Genomic DNA, 12,258 nt, shown 5'->3' on the forward strand with positions numbered 1-12,258 from the left:
AGGCCTTCATATTAGTCTCAGCCATTCTGCTCTCTTCCCAAATTCAGTTGCACCTATCAGGCAAAATGGCTCATCCCTCCCTGGGGCCTCAGCTCTTCCAGCCTCTCCACTCTGTCACATGGCAGAATAAAAAATGACAGAGCTCTCCCTGTCTACCTAAGTGTCTGTTTATATCCCATCCAGCAAGGAGGCGGGATTAACATGAGTCACACCTTCCTGCAGTAGTTGAATCAAAAAGCCCTAAAATGGGAAGCAAATATGGCTTGGTTGAGTGCTCAATTCCCATGTATGAGGTCCTAGGTTCAATCCCTGGCATCTCCTAAAAAAAAAGAAGCAATCTTAACAGGTAATCTATTCAAGAGCCCTCAACTGAATTTAATAAAATCAAAGGGTATCATACCCAGAGGAAGAGATTAATTTACAAACATAATTGTTCTCTTTTGGGGATTCATAAAATAATCTCAAACTGCCACAACTACTACCAACCCTCTTACATGGGGAAAATATAACAAAAGTCATCTAAAACATGTAGGGAAATAGATCAGAGGAACATATTGAAACTCTATTTATAGAGTTTCTGTCACATGACAGGATTAAAAATGACAGAGTTCTCTTTCTGAGTCTGTTTGAGTGAGTCTTTCTCTGTGTTTCCATTTATATCAGATTCAGCAAGGGGGTGGAGGCTCAACCTGAGTCAAGCCTCACTGCTATGGTCCAATCAAAAGCTCTAAAGCAATCTTATCAACTAATCTGATCAAAGTCTCTTTAGTGGAATTCAATGCAATCAAAGGATATCACACCCAGAGGAACAGATTAGATTACAAAAATAATTTTTCTTTTTTGGGAACTCAAAAAAGAATTTTAAACTGCCACAGGGGATATTCAAATGGCCAGTAAACATAGGAAGAGTGCTCAGAAAAAGTCATCAGGAAAATGCAAATTAAAGCATTGTTAATATACCTAGGATTGATAAGGAGCTTTCCTGTGCATATGCATTTGTAAATACTTACATCATAGGAACATTATGAGCATTAATTTAGACTCTGTGTGAAAAGTATACTACTATCTTGTATAATTACAAATATTGAAATCTTTTGTTTCTTATCCCTTTCTACTTCAAAAACAAGGAAACTAAATCTCAAGTTAAGTAGTTAAGGAGGCATCAATTGAAAGAGCTTAGAATTAAGACAATGGCAAGGAGAATAGAAAAGAAGGAATAAATGAGAAAATATGATTGGCTACCAGTAAGAATTAAAAATTACCCTCACAAAATTTTATATGGATATTGGAGACAAAAATGATATCATTAACCAAAACATGAACATAAGTGAGAAGTTTGGAAATTTATGAATTTGTGTTTCAGTTTACAGGATTTGAGGTGTAAATAGATTATTCAATTTCTATTGTGTCAAGAGCACAATACAAATTGAATGTTGCAAGGTAGTAATGTCATACCTGGAGTGACAGCTTTTGGAGTTATCTGCATAGATTTGGCATATTTCAAGCCAAAATAATGGTTGGGATTTCACTGTGAACAGCATAGAAAAAGAGAGACTTCTAGGAGATCTTATTATTAATACATATTTTATATCCTATCCATGCCCAAACTTCAATAAATTAACATTAGATTAATAACATTTTCTTATCCCTTATTTTAGTTTTCTGGCTGCTAAGCTAAATAGCATGCAAGGAGCTGATTTAAAAAATGAGAATTTATTAGGTCTTGGTTTTTAGGCTAGGATAAAGTCCAAATCAAGATGTCATCAGGACAATGTTTTCTTCTCAAATATTGGCATTCTGGGACTGGGTGCCAGTGATCCTTGGTTCCTCAATCACATAACAATACATATGGCAGCTTCTCCTGTCCTTTCCCTTCTCTTCTGGATTTTGCTGACCTGCAACTTCTGGTTACTCCCTCTGGATCTCTCTGTCTGAAGTTCATTCTGCTTAAAAGGTCTCTAATAATAAGATTAAGACACAACCTGATTGAACTGGGCCACATCTTAGCTGAAGTAACCTCATGAAAAGGATCTATCTACAATGGGTTTGCACCCACAGGAATGGATTAAGTTTAAGAATATGTATTTCTGGTATGCATAGTTGGCACCCTCTAGAGCCCAAAATGACACGTTCTTTCCACATGCAAAATACATTCACTTCATCATAACATCTCAAAAGTCTTAAGTCATTTCAATAACAATCCTAAGTATAAAGGTTCATCAAAATTGATTATGGATGTGCTGTAGAGTTCAGTTTTCAGTTTATCCCTTTCTTCTTGAATTTTCCTACAAGCTGCAAGGAGAAACCAGGCCTTACTTTCCACACTTAGCTTAAATATCCTCAGCTAAATATCAAAGTTCATCATTTTCAAGTTATTTCTTCTGTCTGGCATCGGAACTCAATTTTGTCTTGTTTTCTGCCACTTGAAAAAGGATCACCTTTCCCACAGTTTCCAATAAAACTTTTATTATTTCCTTCTAATGCCTCTACAGAAGTACCTTTAGCAGCCATATCTCCATCAAAAGATTCTTCAAAGTATTCTAGTCTTTTTCTATCACGCACCTCAAGGCCTTCCTGCCTCTACCCATTTCCCAATTCCAAAGTCATCTCCATATCTTTTGGTAGTTATTAACTCATGGTTTGTGGTGAGGAAAATAATCCAAATCAAGCTATCATCAAGATGATGCTTTCTTCCCAAAGACTGGCACTCTGAGGCTGGCTGCAAGTGATCTTTGGTCCCTCTGTCAAATGGTGATACACATGGAAACCTCTTCTGACCTCTCCCTTCTCTTTTGGGTTCCATTGACCTCCAGCTTCTGGCAGCAACCTCTGGTTTTCTCTACTTAGCCGTCTGAATTTCATTCTGCTTATATATGATTCCAGTAATATGATTAAGATCCATCCTAATTGAATTGGACTGTACCTTATCTGAGGTAACAGCATCAAAAGTCCTACATGCATTGTGTTCACACCAACAAGAATGGGTTAACTTCATGAAAAGGCTTTCTGGTGTACATAGACCCAAGCAACCACATTCCTCAAAGAAAAGAAGACCTGGAAAGGAAAAAGAGTGGGTAAAATACTTCGAAATATTTTAGGAATATATAATCTGGAAAGAAGAATGCTAATTGTCTTATGAGAGCAGAAGTTGTAATCTAAGCATTAAAAGGGGGTGACTACTGACTAATACAAAAATTAGTTTACTTGAAGAACAGTTGAGATATTCTTAATTTTTTTGCTATACAAGACATTAATATAGTACTTATTTAAAATATATTTTTTATTTATTTTAAAAAGATACATAGATCACACAAAATATTACATTAAAAAATATAGGAAGTTTCCATATGCCCCACTTCCCACAACCTCCACTTTTCCCACATCAACAACTTCTTTCATTAGTGTGGTATAGTCAATGCAATTGATGAATACGTTTTAGAGCACTGCTACACAGTATGGATTATAGTTCACATTGTAGTTTACACTCTCTCCCAGTCCATTCTGTGGGTTATGGTAGGATATATAATGTCCAGCATCTGTCCCTGCAATATCATTCAGAACAACTCCAAGTCCTGAAAATGCCCCCATATCATAGCTTTTCCCTCTCCCTGCCTTCAGCAACTCCCGTGGCCCATCTCCACATCAATGATATGATTTCTTCCTTTGCTAGAGTCACAATAATTCTGTAGTAGAATACCAGTAAGTCCACTCTAATCCATATTTTATTCCTCTACCTGAAGACCTTGGGGGTGGCAATGCCCACTCCACCGCTCAATTGAGAGGGAACTTCAATCCCATATGGCTGGTGGATGGGACTCTCATGCCCTCAACTATACTCTCTTGATTCTTTGGTGTGGTGGTTGTCCATCTTCACCTTCCTGTCAGCTGACCTGGGTAAGTCCAACAAACTGGAGAGTAGGTGCTGCAAGACCACTGAGACTCAGAGCCCAGCTGGCACATGGACAGCCCAGAGATTCAAGTTTCCTGGGCATACACCAACCCCTGTACCAACCACAGGTTCAATAAAAGGGACAGAAGAAGCATGTGTAGAGAAGTCACATTTGAGTCCAAATCTACCACACTCAGGAGTACAAATTTGAAAGTAGGGTCCACTGGCAAGGCACAGTATTCCAGAGCCATCTGCCATGACTGTAGGACCTGGGTGTCTCCATAGCCCTCAGGAGCATCACTACCTGGGGTTATATCTACTTTAGCTGCCTCTGAGATCCTGCTGAGATATGCATGAGCATGACTCCTCTGATGACCTCCCAACTCATTTTGAAGTCTCTTAGCCATATAAACTCATTTCTCTTTATAATTTCCCCCTTGTATTTAAGGTCTTTTTCTGTTACATTTACAGTTTCAATTTAGCAAACCAAGGTGAATTATCACTTGGCAGAAACCACATCATACTACTCTTTATCATGTTTCTATTAACACATCATAAATGCAAGTAGTACATTGCATTAAGGATCATCTAAAAAACTCCAAAGCCAATTCTTTCTTGCTTCTAGTGCCTAAATCCTTCTTCATGACCAGCCCTTTGTCACCAATTAACAAGATATCTAAACTTCCATGTCCTTATGGAGGTTTACTCATAGGATAAATTGAATTGGGACATCTCAGACATCATAGGACTTCAAACTTGCAGAGGGCAGGAATATGACATAGGGCTTGAAGTTGTATTTAATGATATTCTGTAAACAAAATTTTTCCTTTTTCCCATTCTAGTTACTTATCTAAAGCAAGCAGGCACATATAAATCTACAAATGTAAATGCTGAATTACATATATAATCTGTGAAAGCACACTGATTGGAGTACATTTCCTTCACTTTTTCACACACACATTCAGAGTTTCCAATCAGCTTTCCAGTGCTTCAGTCTGAAATAAGAGAGCTGCAGATCATGAGACATTTAAGTAGCTCCTTCTACTTGAAAAGGAATGAAAAGTAAAATACATACATAAATCAAAAACTCAGAAGGAAAAGAGAGTGAAAAGAGAGTGAAAAATGACCAGTTTCAAGAAGTAAGATATTTTGCTTGTGGAAAACAAGAACATATGTTTGGAATGAAGGGTTTTTTTGTTTTGTTTTGTTTTTGGTACTGGCCGGGGGAGTGAACCCAGGACCTTGTATATGGGATGCCGGCACTCAGCCACTGAGCCACATCAACTCTTCTGAGTTGTTTTTTGTCTGTTTGTTGCTTGTTTTATTGTTTTGTTTTGTTTTCAAGAGGCACTGGGGGGTCCTCCCATGTGGGAAGCAGGCAGTTAACTACTTGGCCACATCTGTTTCCCATAATAAAGACTTTGAGAAGACAAAGAACGTTTAAAGATTTAAAACAAGATAACCAAAATTTAAAAGTAAAATTAGCAGAAAGATACAAAGATTATAAAGTAAAGAAACAAGGAAGGTAGAAGATAGGCAAGAAAATAGAAAAATTAAAATAAAAAATAAAGGAAACAAAAATGTAAATGAAATACATCATTTATTTTAATATGAATTAAATACAGCAGGAATATAATTCATTGTCTAATATTATGTTCAGCTAAGCAATAAATAGATAGCAAGAACACAATAAAAGTATTTTTAAGATTTGAACATGCAAAATATTAAATCTTAGGTAGCTTCTTTATGAATCAACTAAAGGAATCTAATCCAGAAAATAAAAGATAAAACAATAGAAGATACGATATTAAAGGAACAACGCGTCCAACATAGTAGAAAAGTTTCTGGAAATTCCAGAACCACAACTGAGGACCAGGCTTAGAAACCCACCATTCTAGATTGAAACAGGGAACTTGTTGGATCTGAAACTGGTAGATTATCTCATGTATTTAGGCCTTTGCAAAAACTAAAATATTTCTAAGTATTTGAAAAGCTGATGCAACAATTAAGAAAAACATAGTGAACAATAGGCCAATGGTAATAAAAGAACTATAAAAATCAAGAAGAAAATAATAGGTTTGAGAAAAGAAATATCAGTTGATAAATGAATAATAATACCTTCACAAAATTTTTCATAGAAAAGTGTATATATGCATATGTGTATATACATAGATAGATAAATAGATAGAGATAGGGAAAGAGAGTTACAGAAATAGGAAACAAAAAGTTAGGACATAAGAGAACCAACGTGGCTCAGTAGTTGAGTGCTGGCTTCCCCCATACTAGGACATACATCAGTTTATCCTTTTACTATATAATTTAATATAAGAGGAGCATATTTCATAGACTGACACTATTTGCCAATCAATTATTTAAACAGAAGTAAAAGGTTATATTGCAGTGTTCAAGACAGTCTGATAAAAATGCAAATTGCAACTTATTTTTCTTTACATTGAAGTAGAATATAAAAATAATTCTAACCCTTTATATATAGAGCAAGGCATAGTTAAATTTATGTTATTGGATCCTTGCATACATAAGTGCATAAAAATCTGTATGTAAATGTTCAAGCAACATCTTTGTAATATCCAAAAACTGTATACTATACAAATGTCCACTAGTATAAAAAAGAATTCAAATAAAATATGGACTGGTAAATCATGTTATATTTGTGTATCAAAACATTGCGCAGGACTCAAGAAGAATCAAGTACTGCTGCATGAAACAATATTGATGGTTGACACAGTTAAAGAATTTAGCAAAAGACCCCAAGTAAAACTAGTACATTCTATATGATTTCATTTTTGTAAATAAAGTTCAAAAACAATTAAAGCCAATACTAAAGTACTAAAACTCAGAATAGTATTTTTTTGCCTTATGTTTTTTTTTCTTTTTTAACTTTTTATTTTTTTATTTTTATTTTTTTCCAAATTCTACTCAATTTATTCATTTTTAAAAAAAATTACATTAAAAAAAATGAGGTCCCCATTCATCCCCACTGCCCCCACCCCACCACTCCCCCCACAGTAACACTCTCCCCCATCATCATGACACATCCATTGCATCTGGTGAGTACATCTCTGGGCATCGCTGCACCCCATGTCCTGTGGTCCACACCATAGCCCACACTCTCCCACATTCCATCCAGTGGGCCATGGGAGGACATACAATGGAGCACCACCCAGGACAACTCCAACTCCCGAAAATGCCTCCACATCTCATCTCTTCCTCCCATTCCCCATACCCAGCAGCCACCATGGCCGCTTTTTCCACACCAATGCCATATTTTCTCGATTATTAACCACAATAGTTCATGAATAGGATATCATTAAGTCCACTCTAATCCTTACTGTATTCCTCCTTCCTGTGGACCTTGGCTTGGTTGTGTCCAGAATATTATTTATGTGTGGCATTATATTTGGTATTATCTAGGTAGGGCTATGAACAAGACTTCTGAGGTTCCTGTTATTAATCAAATCTGGTTAAAATTATAAATGATTCCAAATGTAAATATTCATTGAGTTGTTAACTTAAGATTTATGCATTTCATTATTTGTATGTTATTCATTATACTCAATGCATCTAACAATAAATGTTATTTTAAATTCTACGCAGGCCCCCAAAATGTAAATACTAGATTTATCTTGAGTTTTTCAGGAATGGCCTGGTAGAGGATATGAGAGTTTTAAAACGTGGATACATGTAACAATACATTTGAAAGCTGCTGGATAATTTTATTTTTTTTTTTACATTTCATTATATATTAATTTCTATAGAAATACAACAAATTTGGCTCCTATAAATACTGTTTCTTTTAATATTAATTAACATTAGTTTTTTACTTCTGATGTAACAAATTACCACAAACCTTGTAACACAAATTATAATCTTAAAATTCTGTGGGTCAGATATTTTACATGTATCTCAATGAGCTAAAATTCACACATCAGCAGGGCTGCATTCCTACTGAGAATTCTAGGAGAGAATCTGATTATGTACCTTTTACAGCTTAAAGGTTGTCCATGTTCCTTGGCATTATATCCAGCAATGGCCAATGGAGTGTTTGTCACATCGCCTCACTCTGAAACTAACTCTTCTGCTTCCCTCTTCTTTATTCAAGGACCCTTGTGATTACTGGCACCACCTGGATAATTCAGGATCCTTCTCCCAGGTTAGTGGCAGCTGTTAGCAACCTTAATTCTATCTACTAACTTAATTGCCTTTTGACACATAATGTAACACATTCACGGGTTCTGAGGAATAGGCTGCAGATGTCTTTGGGAAGCTCTTATTCTGCCTAGGATAGCAAGTGTGTGAGTATCCCACCCTGAAATTTAAGTTTAGAATTTTGAATATGCAGTACAAAATCTAATTTTACATTGCCAAGTCTGGTTTCTCTCTACGGTTTACTTGATTTGTTGGCCTCTGACTTCAGAAGATAAACCACACGATAAAATTTTAATATGTACCACTCTCATTTTTTAATGTGTAAGTATTTAAACAATCAGAGCTAAAAATGTCAATTTTGCCCTTTATCTTTTTGCCTCTGTGTTTAACACTTGTTTATTGAGATAAATTTATATTTTTCTAATCTTTCTTGTTTCCACAAAACAGTTTACAAGAACTGTTAAACAGAAAAAAATGTTATTGGTATCAGAATAGTATAAAAATCATGTTATATGCCTACCTTTAATTTCTCTCTAAAGAAAAAAATTTGTTTTTATATAAACCTGAATTAATTTTTCAATGCCAAGTAATTTTATTCAGGTGCTTTTAAGACAAATATATATTCCCTGAAGAGCACATAAAAGTATTCATTTGTTGAAAACCAGATACTTGAAACTCTGACATTTAACTTTTATTTCCCCAATTTTAGTTGGTTTTTACTCAGTTCCAATCTATTATTGATTGGAACTTCTCAGTGAAAAGAAGTATTTAAGCTGAGACACTAGAGAATTAAGTGGGAGAGTTTCTATATTACAGTAAACACTATAATAAAGAAGTACCTTATCTGTGTAACTATCTGGGACTATTACTAGCCAGAAAAATGCTGAATAATGTTAGTAGAGGCAACGCTGAACAGCAGCTCGTGGACCTAATTCATGGAAATAGGTAAGACATATTTGAAAATGAAGTGAATCCTTCAGCTCGCTAAGTAACATTCTATTTTTTTAAAAATTCATTTTATTGCTACATATTAATAAAGCATATAAATCCTCCAAGGTATACAATCAATGGACATTCCAGTTTTTGAAGAAAAAACTAATTTTCTTTCTGTTATAATCACTGAGCCATAGTTTGCTGATATATAATTCTGCCTTTTTTTATGGTGGGACAATAGTTGGGAGGTCATTAACAGTGCAATCATAGTAGGAAGAAAATTTTACTAGTATGATTTGTTTTTTCTTTTTGGTTGCTTTTTTTTTCTTCTCGTAATATTCTTCCCTCCTTTTGAGGTATAAATTAAATTTTAAATTTCACCTACACAAGCACACATTACATAGACCATACTATCAACACATCAATTGCAGGTGTACAAGATTTATTCTGGAAACAAACTTCCTAGAATGGTATAAGCTGGGAGCAAAGAAACTGTTTAGGGATATCCATGTACCTCTTTTGTTCCTCTCACCCCTCCTTCCCATGAGTGGAGAAGATGTGTCCTTACTGATCATAACAGCCCACTATTGTTAATATTTTATTAAAAATAAACATATAAATTTTTGTGTCAGTTTTTCCAAAGTAGTGATACAAGAGCAGTGACGTAGTCAGACTCCTCCATGAGCTTAGATGGAATTCACCATGCATAGGCAACAATCAGCAGCAGCCGTGTGGCCTTGTAAAAACCATTAGGAACTGCGAAGTGCACCTCTGACTGGGAATATATTGTGCTGTCTTTTGCTGGGTGGAGCCATAGCCATGCAGAAATGTTATTATCTTTAAATCTGCCTATTGGTGTTTTTCTGTCATCATTTTACTACTGCTGATGGCCATGTAGAGAAACACTTCCAGGGAACTCTAATGAATTGTTCACAAGCTTAGAAAATCTGAAGTCATTTTATGGTGTATAAATAAAACTAACGTAAAATTCAAAATCCAAAGTGGGATGTGTTATATTTATTCATCTGCTGAAAGAGTTAGAAAATTGCTTTTGTTTTTGTTTTCATCTTCTGGTCCAGGAAAAGTCTGATAAGAGAGTTAGAGGGAAACAGACCTGGCCCAGTGGTTAGGGCATCCGTCTACCACATGGGAGGTCCGCGGTTCAAACCCCGGGCCTCCTTGACCTGTGTGGAGCTGGCCATGCACAGCGCTAATGCACACAAGGAGTGCCCTGCCACACAGGGGTGTCCCCCGCATAGGGGAGCCCCACGCGCAAGGAGTGCACCCCGTAAGGAGAGCCGCCCAGCACAAAAGAAAGTGCAGCCTGCCCAGGAATGGCGCTGCCCACACTTCCCGTGCCACTGGCGACAACAGAAGCGGACAAAGAAACAAGACGCAGCAAAAAGACACAGAGAAAAGACAACCGGGGGAGGGGAAGGGAATTAAATAAATAAATAAATCTTTAAAAAAAAAGAGAGAGAGAGAGTTAGAAATGTGGAGTAAGCTTTTTTGTATGTCAAAACCTCTGATCCACATATAGCAGCAGTTTTCAGCTCTCTAAAACTCCAAGATACAACCTACTTTCTTTGTCATCTTTTCCTGCTCTAAACTTGTGAAACACATGCTGTGTATTCCACTTTTAGGATACTTGTCCTTTGCTAGATTTTTTCACAGTTTTTGGACATTTTTAATGTTCATCAATGAAAATTGAAGATAATGTATCATATGATTTTACTAATGTTTGAATTATTTTTTTCTCATTGCATTAACTATAATTTGTGCTTGTTAATATATCGAATGTGTGTGTAGAAATAATATTAGTTTTCCCTAAAGGTTGATAAAATTTTTATCAGTAAGCTAGCTGAAACTTACAGTTTTCTCTTTGGAAAATATTTTATTATAAATTCAATTTATTTAATAAAAGGCTATTCAGGTTTTCTGTATCTCCTTAAGTCTGATTTGGTAATATGAGTATTTCAAATAATTTGTCCATTTCATCAAGGCCAGGGATCAGAAGTTGTGTGTGTGTGAACAGACAGATAATAAATATCTTAGGCTTTTTGAACTAAGAGTCAACATGGAAGATATTGCATGAGTATTTCAATATAAGAGAGAAAACCAGTTTCCAAAAAGTTTTAGTGATAAAATCCAATATAATAATACTGATGAAATATAAAAATAATAAAAGGGTATAATTTTTGTAGTACAAGTCTACTAATAAGAATGAAATAATTTTGAGGAGATTACGTTTTGCTTATTTGAGTTTCAACTTGAAATACTGTAGAGTTATAAGTCTATCATTGCAATTTGATGCAGACCAAAGAAGAGTGTGATATGATGAGAGCACCATGTAAGGTTGAATATCATCTACACAACTTTGCCATTGTACTGTAAACTTCAACCATAGACAATACGTAAATGAAATGTATGTGGCTGTGTTCCAGTGAAACTTTATTTACGGATGCTGAAATTTGATTATGTAATATTTTTACATTTTACAATATCAATTTTCTTTGAATCATTTCAAATTAACTTATGAGCTATATAAAAGAGGGGAAAAGAGCAAATTGGGTCCATGGGCTAGAGTTTTGCTCTTCCCTGTTCTATGTTATCAAAATTATTGACATAAATGTGCTTAATATTGCCTTATTACTTGTTTAGTATCTGTAGGTTCTTTTAGATCAATGCAGCTTTCTTTCCTGATATCAGCCATGTGATCCCTGTGTCTGCTTTGTTCAAAAGTTATCTGAAAACATTTGCAATTAAAGATGAACTTAATGGAATATATGTATCAAGTATTTCTTCAACATTTTGGAGCTCAATACAATTAATTTTTATTTTCAAAATGTTTTGTGAGGAATATTTTTAATAATTGAGTATTACATACAAATTTTTGCAGTATTTCTTTACATGGACTGATGCCTCAAAGAATTAAAGAACGTATCAATATGGATATGGAACACTTGTAAAGATTATAGTAATCCAGGTGGCAGGAAATAAAGCCCTGTCTTATGGCAATGGAAGATTCAATGGAGAAATGGAAACAGATTTGAGAATTGTTTTATAGGCAAAGTCAGATGTATAAAGAAGGATCTCTAAACCTTAAATTTTAAAAAAATGCTTACCAATTAAAAGAGCATGAGGAATTTATGATAAAAAAATTAGGAAGGCATATAAAATCTTGAAATTACACTGACATTTTAAATCTAGCTCTTTCATGTAAAATGAAACTAATAGTGTTAACCTAGGCACAATCTGTCCATTAGTCT

Source organism: Dasypus novemcinctus, chromosome 11 (genome assembly GCF_030445035.2).
Source record: "Dasypus novemcinctus isolate mDasNov1 chromosome 11, mDasNov1.1.hap2, whole genome shotgun sequence".
Lineage (NCBI taxonomy): Eukaryota > Metazoa > Chordata > Mammalia > Cingulata > Dasypodidae > Dasypus > Dasypus novemcinctus.